Below are 18,508 nucleotides of genomic sequence, written 5' to 3'. Positions count from 1 at the left end.
CCAGCTGTTCTAGTTGTCCTCAGTGATACATGGGTCTAAATCACTTAGGCTGCTATTATTAAATCTTATTTACTTAATTCTTCAAATGTCAAAAATATAAAGAAATATGAAATCATGATCTTTGAAAGTCCCTATAAAAAAATGTATCACATAGTCTCAAACTTTCTTAAACAGAGATTGACCATAATCCAATTTTCCACTGAAGCCTTGGGATCCTTGTTAAGAATATTCCCTACTATAGTCAAAATATAGTGATGCCTCTAGGAATTGGAGTATGTCTTTTTTTATTTTTATTTATTTATTTATTTTGCACCTACTCTGAATAACTCAAGATTGCTTTTGTTTTTAGCTCTTGGGTCTACCTTTGATTGCTTATGTGTTTGCTACCTGACACCTTTTGCTATCACTGAGAAGAATGTCCTTAGTGGCCTTTCCTCCATTCTGATTTTATTATTTTAATTCATACATAAATTAGATAACGATGCATATTAGAATAGTGTGTAAGGTAAGAGCAGATAGGCTCTGACTTGGGTGGGGGAAGAATCGAAAGGTGAAGCTCTAAAGTTTGTCAGACTCTAGTTGGACAATTGTCAAGCATATCTTTAGTCTGTTCAGAAGCCTTACAAGCTCAGACTTCAGTCTGAATGGCAGAGGTCATCAAGTATATGGCCTCTGGATAAGTAGAATGTTGTTCCAATTGCCCTGAGTTTGGTGCTCCCACTGCAAGCAGGGAGTTAGGGGGCATATCTAGTGCCCTAAAACAACTTAGGGGCTTTGGCCAGTCATAGGCTGCTTTCTTTTTGTTTCCAAGGCCCCACCCTGTCTTCTGGCCAAGGAGACTGAAGAAATCTTGGCAAAGAATGCTATTCCCTGCTGCCCTGCGGAGATGACCACTTCATGGAGAGCAGAGGGAGGAAGGAGGAGAAAAGCGAAGAGAAAGGTTCTCTTTCAGGCTTAAGATGGTGTGGAGTGGCTGCTCTGTGGCCTGCCAAGAGCTGACTCACCGGGCTGGGACAAGGCACTACAGGTGCACTCAGGCCAGCAGACAATAGGCGCCTGTTGCAAATAGCCCCACACCCGAGACAGACCACCAGGGTCAGGTGGAGACAGTCCCTGAGGGAGTGTGGGGGCTGGAAGGGCAGGCGAGAGGCTTGTCCTGGGAAGTTGTTCTTGTCCGGTCTTCCCAGGGCCTGACTCTGAGTACTCACAGCCGTGGTGACTCTGTGATTTCATGGCCAAGGGACAGGAGCACTGGACCACGAGTCCAGACACCTGGGATGGCCTCTCTTGTGGGCCTTATCCTTCATCTGCCAGCTCTAATGTTCTGGTTCTAATGCCACCAGCTTGCTTTGTAGTGGAGAAAAGTCCACACACTTTCCAAGCTTCGTTTTGTCCCTCTCTGGGTGAATCCTTACCTGCATTATCTCTTTAATCATACTGTCCTCCAAAATAGGTGCTATTGTTAGTCTCTTTTTACAGATGAGGAAACTGAGGCACAGATGGTCTGAAGATGCAAGCCTGGTTTCAAAGCCGGAGCTGTGTGAGTCTGGATCCCATGCTATGTGCAGCACTGCCACCCAAGTAGACCAGGACCCAACACCTTGCATCTTGGCAAACACAGGGCCTACTCTGGGGACCTGGCAAGGCAATAGGGGTGGGATGGTCAGAAGGCTTCCTGGAGGAGGAGAGATTGAGCAGCTCCTGGTATGGGGATGGGCACCATGGAGGGTAAGGGCTGGTGGGGATAGGGAGCCAAGACTCAGATTCCTAGCTGATTTCTGCATTCAGCAGCAGACTGGAGGGAGGGTAAAAGCATGGGGAGGGAGACTCACTTCTGCCCCTCTTAAGCCTCTTAACCCCTGGGGGAGTCACCTGAGACCCCCTTCAGGGCTGGGTACAGGGGCAGCTCTTCACTGCCTTGTCCATTGCTAGCTGTGTGAACATGGGCAAGTTGGAGAGACTTTCTAGATTTCAGTTTTTTCATCAGTAAAATTGGAAATATAAAATGAACCCCATGAGGTTGTTAACATAATGAGACCTATTGAAGTCTCATTAGGAGTGAGTCCTTTAGAGGCTTAGCACAGTACCAATGCCCCCTCACCTGTTCCTCTTCCTCTTCTCTGGGCTTCGCTTCTCCAGGCACCTTCACTTCTCTTGTCTTTCCTCAGAGGCCTCCTTGCTGGAGTCTGATACCCTCTGTGACCCAAACCATCACTACTCATTGGAGTTAACTTGCTGAGCAATGAGTGCCTTCCTACTTTATCTCTTCACCTCCTCTCCCCGGTGGGGCTTGAGCTCCTAAGACTGCGCTCCCCATCTGCTCTGCCAATGGGATCCCAGTCCCACCATGAGCTCTTTCTCTGCCTTTGTTCCACTGGCAGGAGATGAAGTGTAAATGCCCCAGAGTCCAGTGCCTTGGAGGCCCGGTTCAAGGTGGTCCCGCCTCATTGAATGGCTGGGTCAACCACTAGCCCTCACTAAGCCTTCCTGTCTGAAAAGCAAGGTTGTTTGGGGGGGCCTACTCCCACAGGGGCTCAGGGTGAGTAAGCAGAGATGGCTCCGTGGCTCTAAACCTCCTTGGGGAGGGAAGGACTGATGAGGCCTGGCAGGCTAGGATGAGGGAGAGCTGCCCTCCCTTTCTCCTCTGGTCCAGAAGCCTCTCAGGGTCCTTTGCCTGAAAAAGAAACCATCTGCCTTGCCTTGTCGGAGGACAGGGCCTCGATAAGGAATTAGGGAAGCAAATCCAGCCTACATGTTAATCCTTGCCTGCCTTAAGTTGCCCACAGACATGGGCAGACTGAGGGCCTGGCCCAGAGAGGAGTCATGGCCAGACCTCCTGCTATCAAGGCAGCAGACGATTAGCCAATTAGCCTGGAGGAAACCAGGTCTGGCTCCTTGGGGGCTCTGAGCTGCAGCTCCCAAGGAAGCAGGGACCTCCGGGAGTGCTGATTTAGGTGAACAGGGGCAGCCGTAGGGCTTTGCCTGGAGCCCACAGGCTATCCAGGGGAGAGGGCTTTCCTGGCTGCCAATTACAAGGGAAGGGACAATGGGGATGAGGCTCTGCACTCTGTACCCCAGCCTGGCCTCCTGGGTACGAGCCCTGTAATGGCAGAGAGGGCTTGGCACACAGCCGGTCCTGGGTTTTGGTCAGCCCTGCCATTATTCTTCTTGATTCCACCATGCAGTGAGCACCTGTGATGTGACATCATCTCCGTGAAGTCATGCTATTAACTCCAGGGAAGCTGGGGAGACATTGAGTGGAAATTCAAACTCAGGTCTCTAAAAACCTGATGTCTCAGATACTACCTTTTCTGTATTGGCACCACTCGGGGTCACCTGGGGCACTTGTGGCAAATGCAAGATTTCCTAACCCACCTGAGGTCTGCTCAGTCAGGATTTCTTAGGGGTGGGGACAATCGCAGGCATCTGTGTTCTCAATGAGGTCCCTACCCGCACATCACAACTGACACTGATGCAAGAGATCTGCGGTCTGACTCGGAGACACTCGGACCTACAAGAACCCCTTTGCCTCCTTCCTCTCTCCTAGCTCACCCTCTAAGCTGGGTCAGGCAGGGGAGTCCCACTCCTCTCATCCACTGAGGACCACTCAGTGCCTTTGGAGGTCCCCAGAGGCATGGCAATGGTGGGAAGGCAGGTGTGCACGTCCTTGGCAGAGGGGCTCACCAGCCTCATCTCGGGCCACCGTGGCAGCTCCAGCCTCAGAGATTGCTTCTCTGCATCCACAATGGAGAAGGCCTCGAGAGGGCCTTCGGCCAATCTGAGGAGCCCTGGATCCCAGGAGAGGGCCAACCCTGTAGGAACCCGTGGGCCTGAGGGTTTGCCCTCTTCCTGCATTTTGGCCACCGACGCCCACGGACATCTCAGGCAAATCTGTTTCTCATCAGCCTTTCTGGGCCTGGAAACCGAGGCTTGAGGCTGGCCCGTGGCCTTGTGGTTTAGAAGGAAGGGGAAGCCAAGTCCTCCAGTTCCCGGGGCCTCCACACTCATAAGTCTGCACAGGCACACATATGCGTGAATTGGCAGGCAGATGTGCAGCATGCAAACACCCACCTGCACATGTTCTCGGGCTCAGGGCTGCAGGCCCAAGGGAGCCCCAGGCTCAGGGATGGCCTGCTACAGACAGTGGCAGCTGGGGTCACAGGAAGGCTGGTCTAAGAAGGCCTCACCCTGGCCGCTCCTGGCTTCTCCCAGCCCCATCCCTTTCTCTTCAGGCTGCTGGGCTCCAGGACAGGAGAGGCCATCAGCTCTGAGACGCTCTGCTCTCCCTTTGCTACCTGACCTACAGGGGCTCATGAGCTTACGGGAGGGCCTCCGTGGTGAGCCTCCTGTGCCCTCCACCCCCACACAGTGAGGAACAAGACTGGTGTCCAAGGAGCACTCGCCCGGCCAGTGCTGGTCTTGTTGAGTGGAGCCCCAGCAGGCCTAGGTCAGACCCTAACTTCAGACCCAAACAACCCCCGAGCCACGCCCACTCCATGTTAACTTCAGAGACAGGAGCTGACTCCCACAACGGAGCTGGGGCTGTGGTCCCACTGTCCTGGGCCAGAAGGTGGGGGCATCTGGAGCCAAGGGTCTTGGACACAGGCCTGGTCATCTGGCCCTGCCTCTGTGGAGAATGAGCTGGGCTGACTCAGGGGTCTGTCATCCCTCTGCAGCCTTCCCTTCCCCACTTGGATTTGGGGGCCCATGGGCTACCCCTAACTACAACCCACTTTGGGAGCTCCTTTAAGGTGGGGGCCTCCATCCTCCTATTGTACAGCCAGTGCCAGTGTGGGGCCAGGTGCACAGCAAGTGCTCCAGACATGCCAAGTGTGCAAATGCATCCCTTCTGCTCCCCATTCCTGTCTTTCTGTGTGCTTGGTTTCTTTCTTTCCCTTCCTGTGTGTCAGACCTGAGACATCCCACACTGCCGGGCCTGCTTAGAACCCCCAAAGATCATAGCCTGATCTTCCAGAGGCTTCCCAGCAGGGACCAAATCCCCAAATAATCCCTGAGCTGCGGGCTGCTTTTCAGCAGCCCCTCTGGACCTTGAGGAAATTGAGGCTTGAGGCTGGCCAGCAGGATCTTTTCTTCTGGAGACATACTTCCTCAGAGGAGGCATAGGAGACCATTTGGGACTTGGCACCTCCCTCATGGTCATCATGGGCAGAGCCCCTGTGCCGGCCAGCCGCAGCATTGGCGCTGTCAACCCTCATCACCCACCCACCCTCCTTTCAGTCTGAGGGCTGCCGTCCTCAGCCAACTAAGCAAGCTCCTCCCTGAGCCCATCCTGGGCTCGGTGCTGAGGAGATTATTGGCCATGCCTGCCAGGGGCTGACAGTCTGGCTCGGAGATATAGACTCCCCAGAGAGAGATGGGCCCCAGGCAGTCGGTCAGGCTCAAGAGAGCTCAAGTCTTCGGCATGGCCAAACGCAAGTCCCTTCCCTCAGAGATGGCTGACTCAGCAGTGGGCAAGGAGCTGGAACAGGTGCACAGGGCCCTCCCACCATGTGAGGGACAGGGGATGGATCTGAGGTATAGAGAAGCACCCCCAGGCTGTGAGGTCAGCAGCTGTGGGTTTGAGAGCTAAACCTCTGGCCCCGACTGCCTGGGTTCACATTCAGGTCTGACTCTCATGAGCAAACAGGACCTCTATGAAGTTGTCCTACCTGGTAGAGCTCTTTCCAGAATTAAATGAGTTTCTCGGTGTAAAACACTAGGATCACCCTTGGCACAAGAGTGAGCCCTCAGTGGACGTTAGATATTATTGTTAAAGACTGGAGTAAACCAAAACCCACCCTAGAGAGCTTTAATTGACTGTTGACATTTGGTTTCCTCCACTGGGCTCTAAGCTCCCCAGGCCCTTTATCTCCCATGCCTGGCACATCTCAGAGACTCAGAATGTGTGTTGAAAGGATGAACACAGGAATGAATGAATCAGGGAGCCTATGGCATCAAGAGACACTTCCTGGAAGAGGCAGCACTGGCGGCTAGGGTCCCAGAGAGGTGGAGAGGGAAGTCTGAGGGAAGGCCAGGAGGCCTCTGGCTGGGCTGGTGGCAGGGGAGGCCCTCAAGGAGAGGAGCCCAGCGAGGCCTGAGGGAGGCTGGAGGGAGGAGGGAAGCTGGAGGGAGGCTGAAGGGAGGCTGCCTGGGTTACAGGGGGCCGGGCTGGGTGAGGATGGGGAATGGGCAGGGAGAGGCAGCGGGGGCGGGGGGCTTCAGCTCAAACCTGTCTTCCTCCTCTGCCCAGGCACCGGCGGGCCATTTACGGAGTCTGCAATTCTGTTGTCACTGGGAGAAAAACCAGCCTCACTCCACAGACCCCTCCGCCAGTAGAGAAACAAGTGTTGAAGATAAGAGGAGTTTAAACAAATACATTCCCATACAGGAGGCCGAAGAAGGGGAAAGGTTGGGAGGTTTCTCTCCCTTATCTCTTTCTTTCTTTCCTTCTCTCTCTTCTTCACTCCCTGGCTTTCATCCTCCTTCTTTCTTTCATTTTTTTTTATTCTGACTTTATTAACCACCTATCCCGCAGATCAACAGAACAAAATAAAAGCAATGCCCCCTCACAGTGCCATCCTGTACTCAACGCTGAGGACCTAGAAAAGGTTTTATTGACCCAGAGCCAATAAAAGGGTCATCTTGTTCATTCCCCTGCTCCAGATGCAACCACTTATAGATTCCTACAGAGGACGCCCTGTTTCCCTCAGCGGAGCCCCGTGACCTCCACTCTGGTTCCTTCTTTTGCTCAGCCTGCAAGCAGAACTCTAGGGAATGATTCTTGGGTGGCAGGAGGCCCAGTCTAGACCAACCACTGACCACTACCCTGGAGCAGGTGAGGCTAGATGGTGGGCAAAGTGTTTCTGAATGGGGAGGCACAGCCCTGACCTCAGGGATGCACAATCTCAGGGGGAAACACAGCTGTATCCTTAGGGATCCCTAGTCTTAGGGGGAAGATGCAGCCTGAGCTCTAAGAAACCCCTGGTTTGAGGGAATAAAGAACCACACTACAAATATTAACCTGTTTTTCACGTTTGATGCAAGATGACAAGACATTGGGCAGAATGGCCCCCCAAATCTATATCACACAGAGGGGTAAGTGAGAAGATGTGTGAAGCTGTGAAAGGTTAAGGGGCAGTGGGGAAAAATATCCTCAGTTCCCTCTATCCCTTTTCTGTCTCCAGCCTGAGTGACCAACAGGGAGGGTCACTGGAATCCAGTGTCCCCTTGAGGCAGGGGAGAGTCAGGGCTGGAGAAGCAAGAGGTTGGGAGAGGCCTGCTGAGTGGCTCTCTGGTGTCTGGCAGGCGAAAAACCATAGGAGATAAGCCCCTGTGATAAGGGGCAATCAAGCCACCTCATTTAGTGGAGAGCCTGTCGGTGACAAGCCGAGCCCTGCACGGCTCAGGATGTGTGTGGTAGGGGAGTCGGGGAGTGGGCACCATTCAGGAGCTCTCAGCTGGAGGTCAGGGCTGGCGGGTAGGAGGTTTCCCAGGGCAGCCCCCAGCGCCTCCTGTCTCTGCCCAGGTGGAAACAGTCCCATTCCCTGACATGGGAGCATCTACAGTGGGACCTCATTAAGATGGAGACGGTGGGGATGGAATGTGTGTGTGTGTGTGAGTGTGTGTGTGTGTGGGGGGTGAGTGTGGGTGTGAGTCCTGGATTCCCCAGCAGCTTCTAGGCTCCTCCCTTGGTCACATCATATCGAGTGTGAGCTGACTGGCAGCAAGCAGGCACGTCCACTGAAGCTCATATGACCTGGAGGCCAGAGGGAGGCTATTCCAGGGAGTGAGAATGTGAGCCTCAGGGTGGTGGAGTTGGCTGTGGCCTTTTCATGACAGAAGAATCTCCTCTGGGGCTTGGGGGATGAGCTGGGGTTGCCTGTATGCATTTGCAGAAGCCAACATTGGGAAAACTTTTAGGTTCAGAAGGGGAAACTGAGGCTCATGGCAGGGAAAGTCTTGCCTAGGACCACCCAACCCGCACCGGAACTGCAGTCAGACTTCCACTCTGCTCCGTGTATGGGCATGGACGCCGTGGGCTGTGTTCTTCAGGTCCAGTGGCCGCAGTGGGGCCCTGGAAGGGGTCCCAAGCCCAGATCTGGCCCCTGATTGTGCACAGCCAAGGCGACCCACATGGGAAGGCCCCCAGACTTCCAGGCGACACTCACTCATCACTCCATTAGTTGCTCTCCAGCGAACAGTCCACAGACGGTTCTCATTCTGGCCTGGTGCTCCCCAAGGCCCAGCAAGAGCACCAAGGACAGGCTCAGCTTACGAGTCCCCAGGGACCTCTGAGCTCAGAGCAGTTGCAGACAGAGCACAGTACAGTCAGGCAAGCACTTAGCTCTGAGGAAATGCCAGGTAATGCCACAGAGATTGCATGCAGCTGGGCATGGCCCCTGCCCTGTCTTCCCTTCCAGAAGGGGGAGCAAAAGGCATGGGGACAGCCGGCTATGGGGAGGGGAGAAATGACATAAATCAAAATGCCTGAAATGAATATGGATAGGAGCATGCTTTATGCAAACATATGCAAATAGGCATGCAAATTGACCCCAGAGGATGGGGAAGTGGAGAGGATGTGTGCAAATCAGAGCTCCAGAAACTCTTGACATCGGGAGTCTGTTCCAGTGAACAAAACCCAGGGATCCCCAAATATATCCTCGCACAGAGCTTGGGTCTTCCTGCTCCCAACTGCGTCTCCATCCCCTCCATCTGCTCGGATCATGTGATCTGACCCCAGGTCACTCAGGGCTGTGGAGAGCACAGGATGGCCCAGACAGAGCCTGCCATAGGGCCCAGCCCCCTTGTACTTCCTCCAGGCTGCACTGCTCAATGCCCTCCAGCTCCCGCCTCGGAATGGCTGGGAGGGGTCCGTGGCTGCCCATCTCCTGTGACTGCAGTCTCCACGCCAAGTTTGGCCTGTCCCTGCCCCCTCCACCATGAGGTTGCCAAGACAGTGGTCTGCCCAGGAAAGATGACCTCCTCCATGGGCCCTCCTGTTGTTTCCAGCGATGCCCAGCACACAAAAGATGCTCAATAATGAATGAAGGGTGGAATAAATGAATGCACAAACACAAATTCAAATGCATGGTCACTTCCCTCTGGGGACCATTGTGCTCCCTTAGGATCTCTCACAGCTGCACGTGTATTGGAGCTGAAACATTTGTGTTCCTTCCTCATGTCCTCAAGCAGCCTGAGCTCACTATGGGCAGGAGTGTGTCCTGGTCATCATTCTGGTCCTGGCTTCTTCCGTGGAGGGCTCTCAAATGTTGACTGAATCGATGAATACACAACCCCATGATTTCTAAGGGTCTGCCTGTTTTCCTCTCCCCCTTGCCAGGCCTCGAGTGCCTGGAGGGTGAGGACAGGCTCACTTGTCTGTAGTACCCAATAGGTACTCACTACATGTGGGATGGATAGATGGGTGACTGGGGACCTCTGAGGGTCCTGACCTGCTGACAGGTCTCTTTCCTGTTCGATCCTGAGGGTCTGGACTCCTGGGCACATAAAGAATGAAGTACAGGGATGAGCAAGGAAATGAATAAGCGAGTGGATAAATGACTGAGTGCTGCCAGGCATCTGAACATACTGTTGCTGGCTGCCACTGTCACCAGCCCCAGCCAAGGTGGGTGAGCACACACGTGTGTCCTGCACTCAGATCCGAGCTCCTCTCTGTCTTCTCCCCAGGGCCTATGCCAGTCTACAGTCCTTTGCTCCCACTCCCACTCTCTTGATCCCCCATGGCTCTTCCTGTGCCCCCACCATCACCTCGTTACCCATCTAGCTGTTTAGCCTAGAGCCCCACAGCCTCTGGGTGGCTTTCTCTTTCCTTCTTTGAGGTTGCCAGGTCAAGGCAGCTTGGAAGCCAGCTAGACCTTCTGGGCTTGAGTCTGTCTGCCCTCTGCCATCTGCCAAAGGCAAGAGACTGAATCTTCTCCAGCCTCAGTGTTCACATCTGTAAAGTGGGGATGATATCAGCTGTTAAGAGGCTTACCCGAGGCTCCAAATTGACTCCTGAAATGGAGCCAACTGCTTGCTGAATTAAGTATTCCATCTGTGGCTCTTCCTTCACTCCCTGTGCCTGCCACTGCCTCTGTAGCCCCCTGTGGGGCTTCTGTCTGCCCAGGATAACCCCCTCCAATTCCCCCCCCACACACACTGCTTTCGAGAAGCAGGAGTAAAGGACTCACTTCTGTATGAAGGGGAGTCCTGGAGCTGGTTCGGGTAGAAAACCACCAGGAGTGGGGAAGGGACCATTAAACCAGAAAAGAGGCACTCTTATAGGCACCCTACCAGAGAAGCGGAACTGGAACCTCTGTGTGAAGCATTCCAAAGCAACAGCTAAAACTGAAGCAAGCTTGAGGTTAGGTACAAGAAGGGACTTCCCATAAGGCAGGTGGAGGGAGAAGTACATGGTCAGAGACAAAAGCCATGGCTTTCCTGCCTGAAGTTTAGGAGGACTTGAGGAAAAAGCAATTTGAATTTACCTTCTACCAAGCTATCAAAGTGTTTGCCTAATTCTTTATCTCATTTCATCCCCATCATGAGCCCTCAATACAGGGCAACAGCATACAGCAGGCCCCCCTCATCCGTGGTTTCGTCTTCAACGGTTTCAGTTACTCGCGGTCAACCTCGATCTGGAAGCAGATGATCCTCCTACTGGCACCGTCAGAATGTCGAAAGCAGCCTCGCTCCTCGTCACGAAGCCTGTGTCATTGCCCTCGCCTCATCTCATCATGTGGGCCTTTCTCATCTTAACCACGACACAGGAAGAAGGTGAGTATAACTCAGTAAGATATTTTGAGAGAGAGAGAGACCACATTTACATAACTTTTATTCTAGCATGTTGTTATAATTGTCCTATTTTATTATTAGTTATTGTTGTTGACCTCTTACCGTGCCTAATTTATAACTTAATACTTTGTCACAGGTATGCATGCGTAGGAAAAGATATGGTGTGTATGTGTATATATATAGGGTTTGGTACTCTCCACGGTTTCAGGCAGCCACTGGGGGTCTTGGAACATATCCCCTGTGGATGACGGGGGCTACTGTGGTTTGTAAAAGAGGTGGGACAAGCATCATGATTCTCCTGTCATGCAGGGAGGGAAGAAGGTTCTGAGAGGTCACGGGACTAGCCCAAGGTTGACAGGCGGAGGGCCAGGCGACTGGGCTGAGATCTCTCTCATGAGTGAGCCCAGATCATTGGCTTTCCCTCCTCACCCTTTCCAGGGTGTTTTTTGAAGCTGAGGTTTACTGCTGATTTTTTTTTTTTTCTTAAGGAAATAACGGGAAGTGGAGGGAGGAGGAGGTTTTCCCAACACCTGGAGTACAGAGTGTGGCCTGAGTGTGTCCCTTTACATCTAGAGCTGGGCTGGGACCTGTGTGGAGGTCAGTGAGCAAGACTCCCTGTGAGGCAGGAAAGGGAACATCGGGGCAGGGAGGAGGGGTTGGGCCTCTGAGCTTCCATCAAAGGCAGACGCCTCTTTGACCCCATCTGGGCGGCCAGCCTTTCACCCGCCTGTGTGGCCAGACACCCCCATTCCCACCCCAGCCCGGCCCATCTCCGCCTTGCCCCAAACCTACAAACAATGCGTTGTTGACAATCCATGGGGGCTAAACACTCGATAACACGGTCCCCACCACGCCAGACATCCTAACGGTGGGCCAGGGGGCTCTGTGCTGGGCCGGGAAGATGCTTTGAATACATCATCCTGTCAACCGAGTTTATTATTCTTTTAGTCAAGATAAACTGCAGCCGCCATCGAGCGGCTGTATAAATTCCAGGCTCAGAAGTCAAGCAGGCCCCACTCCTTGTTAAACACTCACTCACACACACGCACACACACGCACATACACATAAATCCTGCTGAGAAAATACTACCCCCCTTAGCCCCACGGGGCTCTCGGGGGCTCAGTAGCCTCTGTCTCATGGGGTGGTCCTAGGAGCAGCTGCAGACGTCAGGGGACCTAAGGCTTGGGCCTACCCTTGGGCCACTTCCCTTGCCAGGCCTGAGGAGACTCAGCCTGGGGGGCTCAGGAAGGTCTCCCCACAGGAGCCAGTTGTCCTCCCATCAAGCCCAGCCTCTCGACTCCCGGACTTCTGTCTGTCCAAGGCCACAGCCCCATGTGGGTGGCCAGAGCACCCCTATGGCTGTGTCGGGAAGGGCAGAAATTTTAAGACTCTCAAGCTGACAGCCAGGCCCTCAAAGCAGATCCTGACAAGGCCTTCCAAAGCAGCCAGCATCTAGCCTGGGGGAAAGGGGACCCCAGGGACTATCTCTTCTCCCCACCCCACACACATAGAGGAAATGCTGAGGAATCCGTGTCCTTTCCACATGCTGGCCAGAGAGAGGGGTCTCTGCACCCAGAGTTACAAACCCAGGCCTGTCCTCCCAGGGCCCTTGGCTGATTACAACTCGAAGGGAGGGGCTCAGCAAACTCCATTTCAGTCTTGCTCTGTCTCACTTGGGGACTTCAAATTAAATCAAAACAAAGTAAAACCACACACCCAGTGCAGGGGCAATAATAAGGAGGCAGCCAGATGCAGCAGAAAGAACATGAGTTTCAGTGAGAGATCTAGGTTTGGGTCTCTCACCTTCAGGATGCTTCTCCATAAAATGGGGAGAGTCATTTCTATCATGCAGTGTAATTGTAAGGACTGGAGGCAAAGCATAGCACGTAGCAGATGCCTGCATGAATTTTCTCTATTTGCAACGCCCTCTTCCTATTTCTCAACCAGGCCAGGGAGGTAATAGTATTTATTATCCCATCCTACAGATGAAGAGGCTAAAACTCTAAGGAGAGCCCAAGGCATCTCAGGCAGGAAACTCATTTATTTCACTTCTAACTCTAAAGCCAGCAGATCACAAATTATTATTTGGCACCTGCTGGGTGCAGGGGACTGTGCTGGATTTTGAAGGAATGAAGAGAAGGACTTCAGCCTGAAGTTGTCCTCCTCTAGGGTTCGGGCTGTCAGGTCAGGGATCTGTCTGTTTGTCTGCCTGTCTTCTGCAGGGCATGTCTTCCCCTGTACAAGAGGACTCCAGCTCTAGCAGATGAAAGTTCTTGGTTTGAGGTCTGAGGATTGGTCTCACGGCCTCTGTAAGCTGCTTGATTCTGCACACATCTCTTGCTCTCTCTGCTCGGATGGAGGCACTCTTACTAGCCCAAGACAAGGAGGGAGAGAAAAATCGAAGATACCAGAAGCCCAGCTTACGTAGAAGCAAATTCCTGCCCCCATCAAATGGATGGCTGCCACCTGCTGTCCTGTCCCCAGCAACCAGTCCAATGTCACCCCAGACATTTAGGACATGCCACTTCCCCATCCCCAGCAAGGATGGCAAGCAGGCAGGGGAACTTGGCAAGCTGAAAGAGGCTGTGTGTCCAGCCCCATGTTCCTCTCCACCCCCCCCCCCCCCCGCCCTGTTATCTGCTTGGCTCCGGGGTTGGGAACCCACACCAGGGATTTTGGCCCATTCCAGGGGACACTGCTTTGGGAAGAGGATCCAGCATGGATATCTGGAACTTGAAGCACCTGACCACATGCCTATGCTCTCCAGAGACTGGAGCTCAGGAAATCGGGTAAATTGTGCTTTAGAGGCTGCCGGGGGTGAGGTGAAGGGGATGGCCTGAACCCCACTCCCAATAAAGCTCCTCTGATCTGTTTTGTATCTTGGGCTCCACCTAAGACCGGACAACGTGGAGAATTCTACAGGTAAAAAGTGTGAGGAATTCGCTGATGGCGTTCAGCCCTCTCATTTCACAGATAAAGAGACTGAGGTTCAGAGAGGCTGTAGCCACTCAGATTAGAGACACGCTAAAGTCAGGCTCCAGGCCCGCGGCTTACTCTTCTGCTCCAGCCTGCCCACAGCCATTGCCCAACGGCTCACCAAAGCTAGGTTCATGAAGAACCACCTGGGCAGCTTGTTGAAACTAGGAACCTGGTGATCCGGGGACGCCTGAGTGACTCAGTCGTTCAGTGTCTGCCTTTGGCTTAGGTTGTGTTCCCGGGGTCCTCATGCAGGATGGAGTCCTGCATGAGGATCCCCTGCAGGGAGCCTGTTTCTCCCTCTGTCTATGTCTCTGCCTCTCTCTGTGTGTCTCTCATGAATAAATTTAAAATTTTAAAAAAAGGAACCTGGTGATCTGGATTCTTTCTGAGCTCCCTGGGTGATTCTCCTTCAGCCTCTCCACTGGGAACCAGTACTCTGCGCCATGAAGGATGCTCATAAATCATCAGGACACACCTAATGCCTGCTTTGTGACTTTGGGGATATTACTTTCCTTCTCTGAACCTCATCAGCTAAAGGGAATAACAATAATAACCCGTGCTCAGCATTGTCGTGATAATAAATTGAATTAACACACAACTGACACAATATCTCACCTCCTTCACTCTCCATTTCCCTCACTCTGCTCCAACTACAGCAGCCTCCTAGCTATTCCTTGAATACACCATGCCTGTTCCTGCCCCAGGGCCTTTGTACTTATTGTCCCCTCTGCCCAGCACTTTTGTCGCCCAGGTAGTCCCAAATTCCCTCTCTCAGCATCTTCTGGGCTTGCTCAAATGTCACCAGATCAAAGACCCCTGCTGATCAGCCCTTCTCCGGATTTATTTTTTACCACCTAGATTATGTTTTGTTTCTTACTTCTTGGCTTATTCTGTTTCTCCCACAATATGGTGAGCTTCCTCAGGACAAGGACTCAGTTTGCCTCATCTAATGCCATAGCATCCAGAACAGCATCTAGAAAATAGTGCCTGGCACTCAATAAATATGATTGATTGAATGTATGAAAATAAAATACTTGAAACTGTGCTGGGTACATCATAGGTGTCTGATAGATGAAGGTATTATTCTCATTCACATTTGCACCAACACTGGACATGGTAAAGACCAAATATGAGGCATGGCTCAGGCTCCCAAGGGTGGAAAAAGAGGGAAAGGATGCACTTAACAGGCTGAAGTAGGCTCATGTGATCTGTGTGACCTCAGGTAAGTGTGTCGATGTGTCTGCGTCCTAGTTTCCTATCTGATCAGATGGGGATGCTGTACTTGTTCTGTGTTTGGCATTTCTGGGAAGGGTTTCCGGGTGCTATGTCTCCGCTGATATTTTGGCTCTCATCTCAGAAGCAGACAGGAACCCAAGGACAGATGCCTGAGTGAGGTCACGACTTAGGGATCTAATGTCACCCTGACATGGGAGCAGAGTTGTCACCTGCCTTGGCGGTGCAGACACAAGGACGGTTGCCTCACCAACAGGAGGACGTGCTGGGAGCTCCTGACAGGTGGGAAGAGGCCTCCAGATGGCCCCCTCTCTGTCACCACCTCCTCACACCCAGCTTCTGTTGACTCAGGGAGCCAGGAGATCCTGCTGATAAGGTACAGGCCCTGCCGGGCTAAGCTGACAGGGTGACCTCCCACTGCTGCTGTCTACCCTGGGGGTCTGCCCACCCTGGGTCTGCCTACACTGGGGGACAGCTTCAAGAACATTTTTCTCCCTGGGTTCAGGGGCTTATGCGGAGCCTGGAGGTGCCTTCAGGGACTGAAGACTGGTCTGGTACTTCCCCCATTCCTGGCTCATAACATGTATTCAGATTACACAAATGAATAAATGAATGAATGATGAACAAATGAGCAAGGGTCTCAGACTTCACCCCCCAGGCCTGGGTCTCAGGCTACGTCTGCTTCTTCCCCACTGTGGGAAAAGCCAGCAGCTCAACAAGGACACTTCTGAGCACCAATTGTATGCTGGAAGGGTCCTGAGTGTGGAGCATCCACTTCCTCCCCATGGGAGCTCATGGCCTAGTGAGGATACAGCACAGAGGCTGCTTTTCAATACAACCAGCACTCGTGAAGATAGAGCTTTGTTCAGGTGGGGAAGCACAGAAGGGGCGTGTTGTGGAGGGTTTCTGGGAAGGGGTGACACAGATTTCCTAAAAACTGAATCTAAAGTGCTCAGTTGAGGGGATCCCTGGGTGGCTCAGCGGTTTAGTGCCTGCCTTCGGCCCAGGGCGTGATCCTGGAGACCCGGGATTGAGTCCCACGTCGGGCTCCCTGCATGGAGCTTGCTTCTCCCTCTGCCTGTGTCTCTGCCCCTCTCTCTCTGTGTGTCTATCATGAATAAATAAATAAAATCTTTAAAAAATAATAATTATTATTAAATTATTTTTTAAAAAAGACAAAGTGCTCAGTTGAGGGACCTGAGTGGCTCAGCGGTTGAGCGTCTGCCTTAGGCTCTGGTCGTGATCCTGAGGTCCTGGAATCGAGTCCCTCATCAGGCTCACCACGGGGAGCCTGCTTCTCCCTCTGCCTTGTCTCTGCCTCTCTCTCTGTGTCTCTCATAAATAAATAAATAAAATATAAATAAATAAATAAATAAATAAATAAATAAATAAATAAATAAATAAAACTAAAGTGTTCAGTTGAACCAGGGGAACGGTAACCTGGGCAGTGGGAACAGGTCATGCAAAGGAAGTAGCAGGAGAGGAGGGGAGGGTCCAGGCCTGGGATCTGGGGAGGGGTGACTTTGGTGGGTGTTAAGCAGAGCCAGTGTGCTAGGGTCACTAGTCTTAGCAAGGTCCTGTGGCCGCACAGTGGCAAAGGGAGTCGGGGGCTGAGACCAGAGTCCTTGGGCAACAGTCCAAGAGAGCGGTACCGGGGTCTGCAGAAAGGCAGTGCTCCCTGGGAGTCCATCCCAGCCTCCACTTACCTGTCGAGAGTCCCTATTCCTCTGTGTCAGTTCAGACTTGAGGAAACTGAGGCTCAGAGAGAAGATATGGAGGCCCAGAATGGCTGAGGGCCGCAGTTTAGGAGGTAGTGGTGATCTCTCTTCCACACTGGGAAGAAAACTCTCCTGGGGCCAGGCCTTGTTCAAAGAAAGTTTCCTATAAAGTAGTTGCCCCAACTCTGGTTTTCCTTTTGAGAGAGAGTGAGTTCACTGAACTCAAGGGCTGATCTATATACCCTTGTCCTTCCTCTGCAGAGATAATACAGTTAATGGGATTATTTCCTATGCCCAAGAACAGGGCTGCTAAGAAAATATTGTGAAGTGAGGGCTGTTTGCAGAGGCCAGATCGAAAGGCCAAATCTTTGCCACCAGGAGGAAGTAAAGGGTGTGCCTCCACAGGCTCCGGGACAACCGTGCCACCGGGACCTTGCTTTGCCCAAGCCTGTGCTCTGACTTCCCTCTGCCTCACTGGGCTCTGATTCACACAGATGGCCAGATTGCAGAGCTGCCAGTCCCATCTCCCTGGTCTCCAAGGTGTGGGTTGACTGGGAAAATTTCATCTTAGAATCGGAAAAGGTCCAAGCTGGACTTGAAAGATCGTCTGGGTTACCGCTCTTTTGTAAATGGGGACACTGAGTCCCCATTGACACGGAGGTTAGCTTGTTTCGGGTCACACGGACAGGCAAGGCCTGGTGGGGAAACTGAGGCACCAAGATGGGTGGTCACCTGGCCGGCTGATGGTTTGTAGTGGGAGAAAACAGGCTCAGAGAGGAGAAGTGGCTTGTCCAGGCTCCCACAGCCTGCTGGCGGAAAGCCTGGGATTGCTCCAGGTCCCTGACCCCTAAAACAGAGCTGGCTCTGTCACCAGCCCTGAGTTCCATCCCCGCCCCCCTTCTACTCATCCGCAGAGGGAAGCCTCAGGGGATCGTTGCCACCCCTCTCTGTTTGCTGTCTCAGTCATCCCTGACGGTGTCCCAAGCCCCCTGCTCAGCCCCTTTAGATCTTATCGACCCGGCCCCTCTGAGGGCTCCTCACCTGGACCATCCTCAAATAGCATCCGTGTGCACAGGTGCACGGGCGGGCGGCGTGCTGGGCATTCCAGCAGGGGGGAGACAATGGCTGGGTTAAGAGGGTCGTCTTCTTTTCGCACCTCCTGATTCCCCAAGTTTGTAAATCATTATCCTAGGCTACACAAAGCAGGCATTGAGCGGGCCTTGGCGCTGCCCCGTGACAGGGTAGGCAGAAGCTACTGGGGTCCCTGAGCAGCTGGGGGGTAGCTCCTGGTCCCCCACCGCCCCCCCTCCTGGGCACCAGGATTGGGTTACCCCTGTAATCCCTGCTCCTCCATCCTCCGTCTTTGCATCCGTTGTAATTTATAATCGAGGGGCATGATGCAACCTGCTAATTACATTGCTCGATTTTGAACACATCCCGGCTTCTGTGACTCAGGCGGCAGAGGGAGGAGGGAGCAGCCGGCTCTGCTTTGTGGCTTATCAGGGCTGGGTTATTCTGCTCACACCCGCTCACGCCTCCCGGCCCTCGGCCTTTGTTAACTAAGGCTTGCATCACCTCCTGCTTTCCATTTCTCCAGAATTTTTTTAACGGCCCTTTTTATGAGCCACTCCATCTTGTTAGCTAATGAATGATTGTGGGGCAGCGATGGGGATCACTTTGTGTCTCTATTAAATGTTACATGATTGCAATTATGAGTTAACAAGGGACAGCTAGTAAAAAAAAAAAAAAAAATCATCTATTCTGCAGCCTGGGGCAGACCTGG

The 18,508-nt window shown here is 52.7% G+C and overlaps 3 long non-coding RNA genes across 3 annotated transcripts; 2 read left to right on the top strand and 1 right to left on the bottom strand.

Moving 5' to 3' along the window:
* The first annotated feature begins 810 nt into the window (after window positions 1-810).
* On the top strand, window positions 811-6,538 carry LOC119874268. The gene is made up of 3 exons (XR_005367384.1): window positions 811-940; window positions 1,480-1,540; window positions 6,251-6,538. It is a non-coding gene; the product is annotated as an uncharacterized LOC119874268 (long non-coding RNA).
* A 3,865-nt stretch (window positions 6,539-10,403) lies between these two features.
* On the top strand, window positions 10,404-15,934 carry LOC119874168. The gene is made up of 3 exons (XR_005367754.1): window positions 10,404-10,776; window positions 13,485-13,584; window positions 13,692-15,934. It is a non-coding gene; the product is annotated as an uncharacterized LOC119874168 (long non-coding RNA).
* LOC119874167 lies at window positions 12,817-18,085 on the bottom strand. Its single transcript, XR_005367753.1, has 2 exons — window positions 17,767-18,085; window positions 12,817-13,164 (listed from the first exon to the last, which is right to left on the bottom strand). It is a non-coding gene; the product is annotated as an uncharacterized LOC119874167 (long non-coding RNA).
* Between the last annotated feature and the right edge of the window lie 423 nt (window positions 18,086-18,508).

The sequence above is a fragment of the Canis lupus genome, chromosome 12 (assembly GCF_011100685.1).
Source record: "Canis lupus familiaris isolate Mischka breed German Shepherd chromosome 12, alternate assembly UU_Cfam_GSD_1.0, whole genome shotgun sequence".
Classification (NCBI taxonomy): Eukaryota; Metazoa; Chordata; class Mammalia; order Carnivora; family Canidae; genus Canis; species Canis lupus.
The sequence above is the reverse complement of the archived record's forward strand: the minus strand, read 5'-3'. Positions and strand labels throughout refer to the sequence as shown.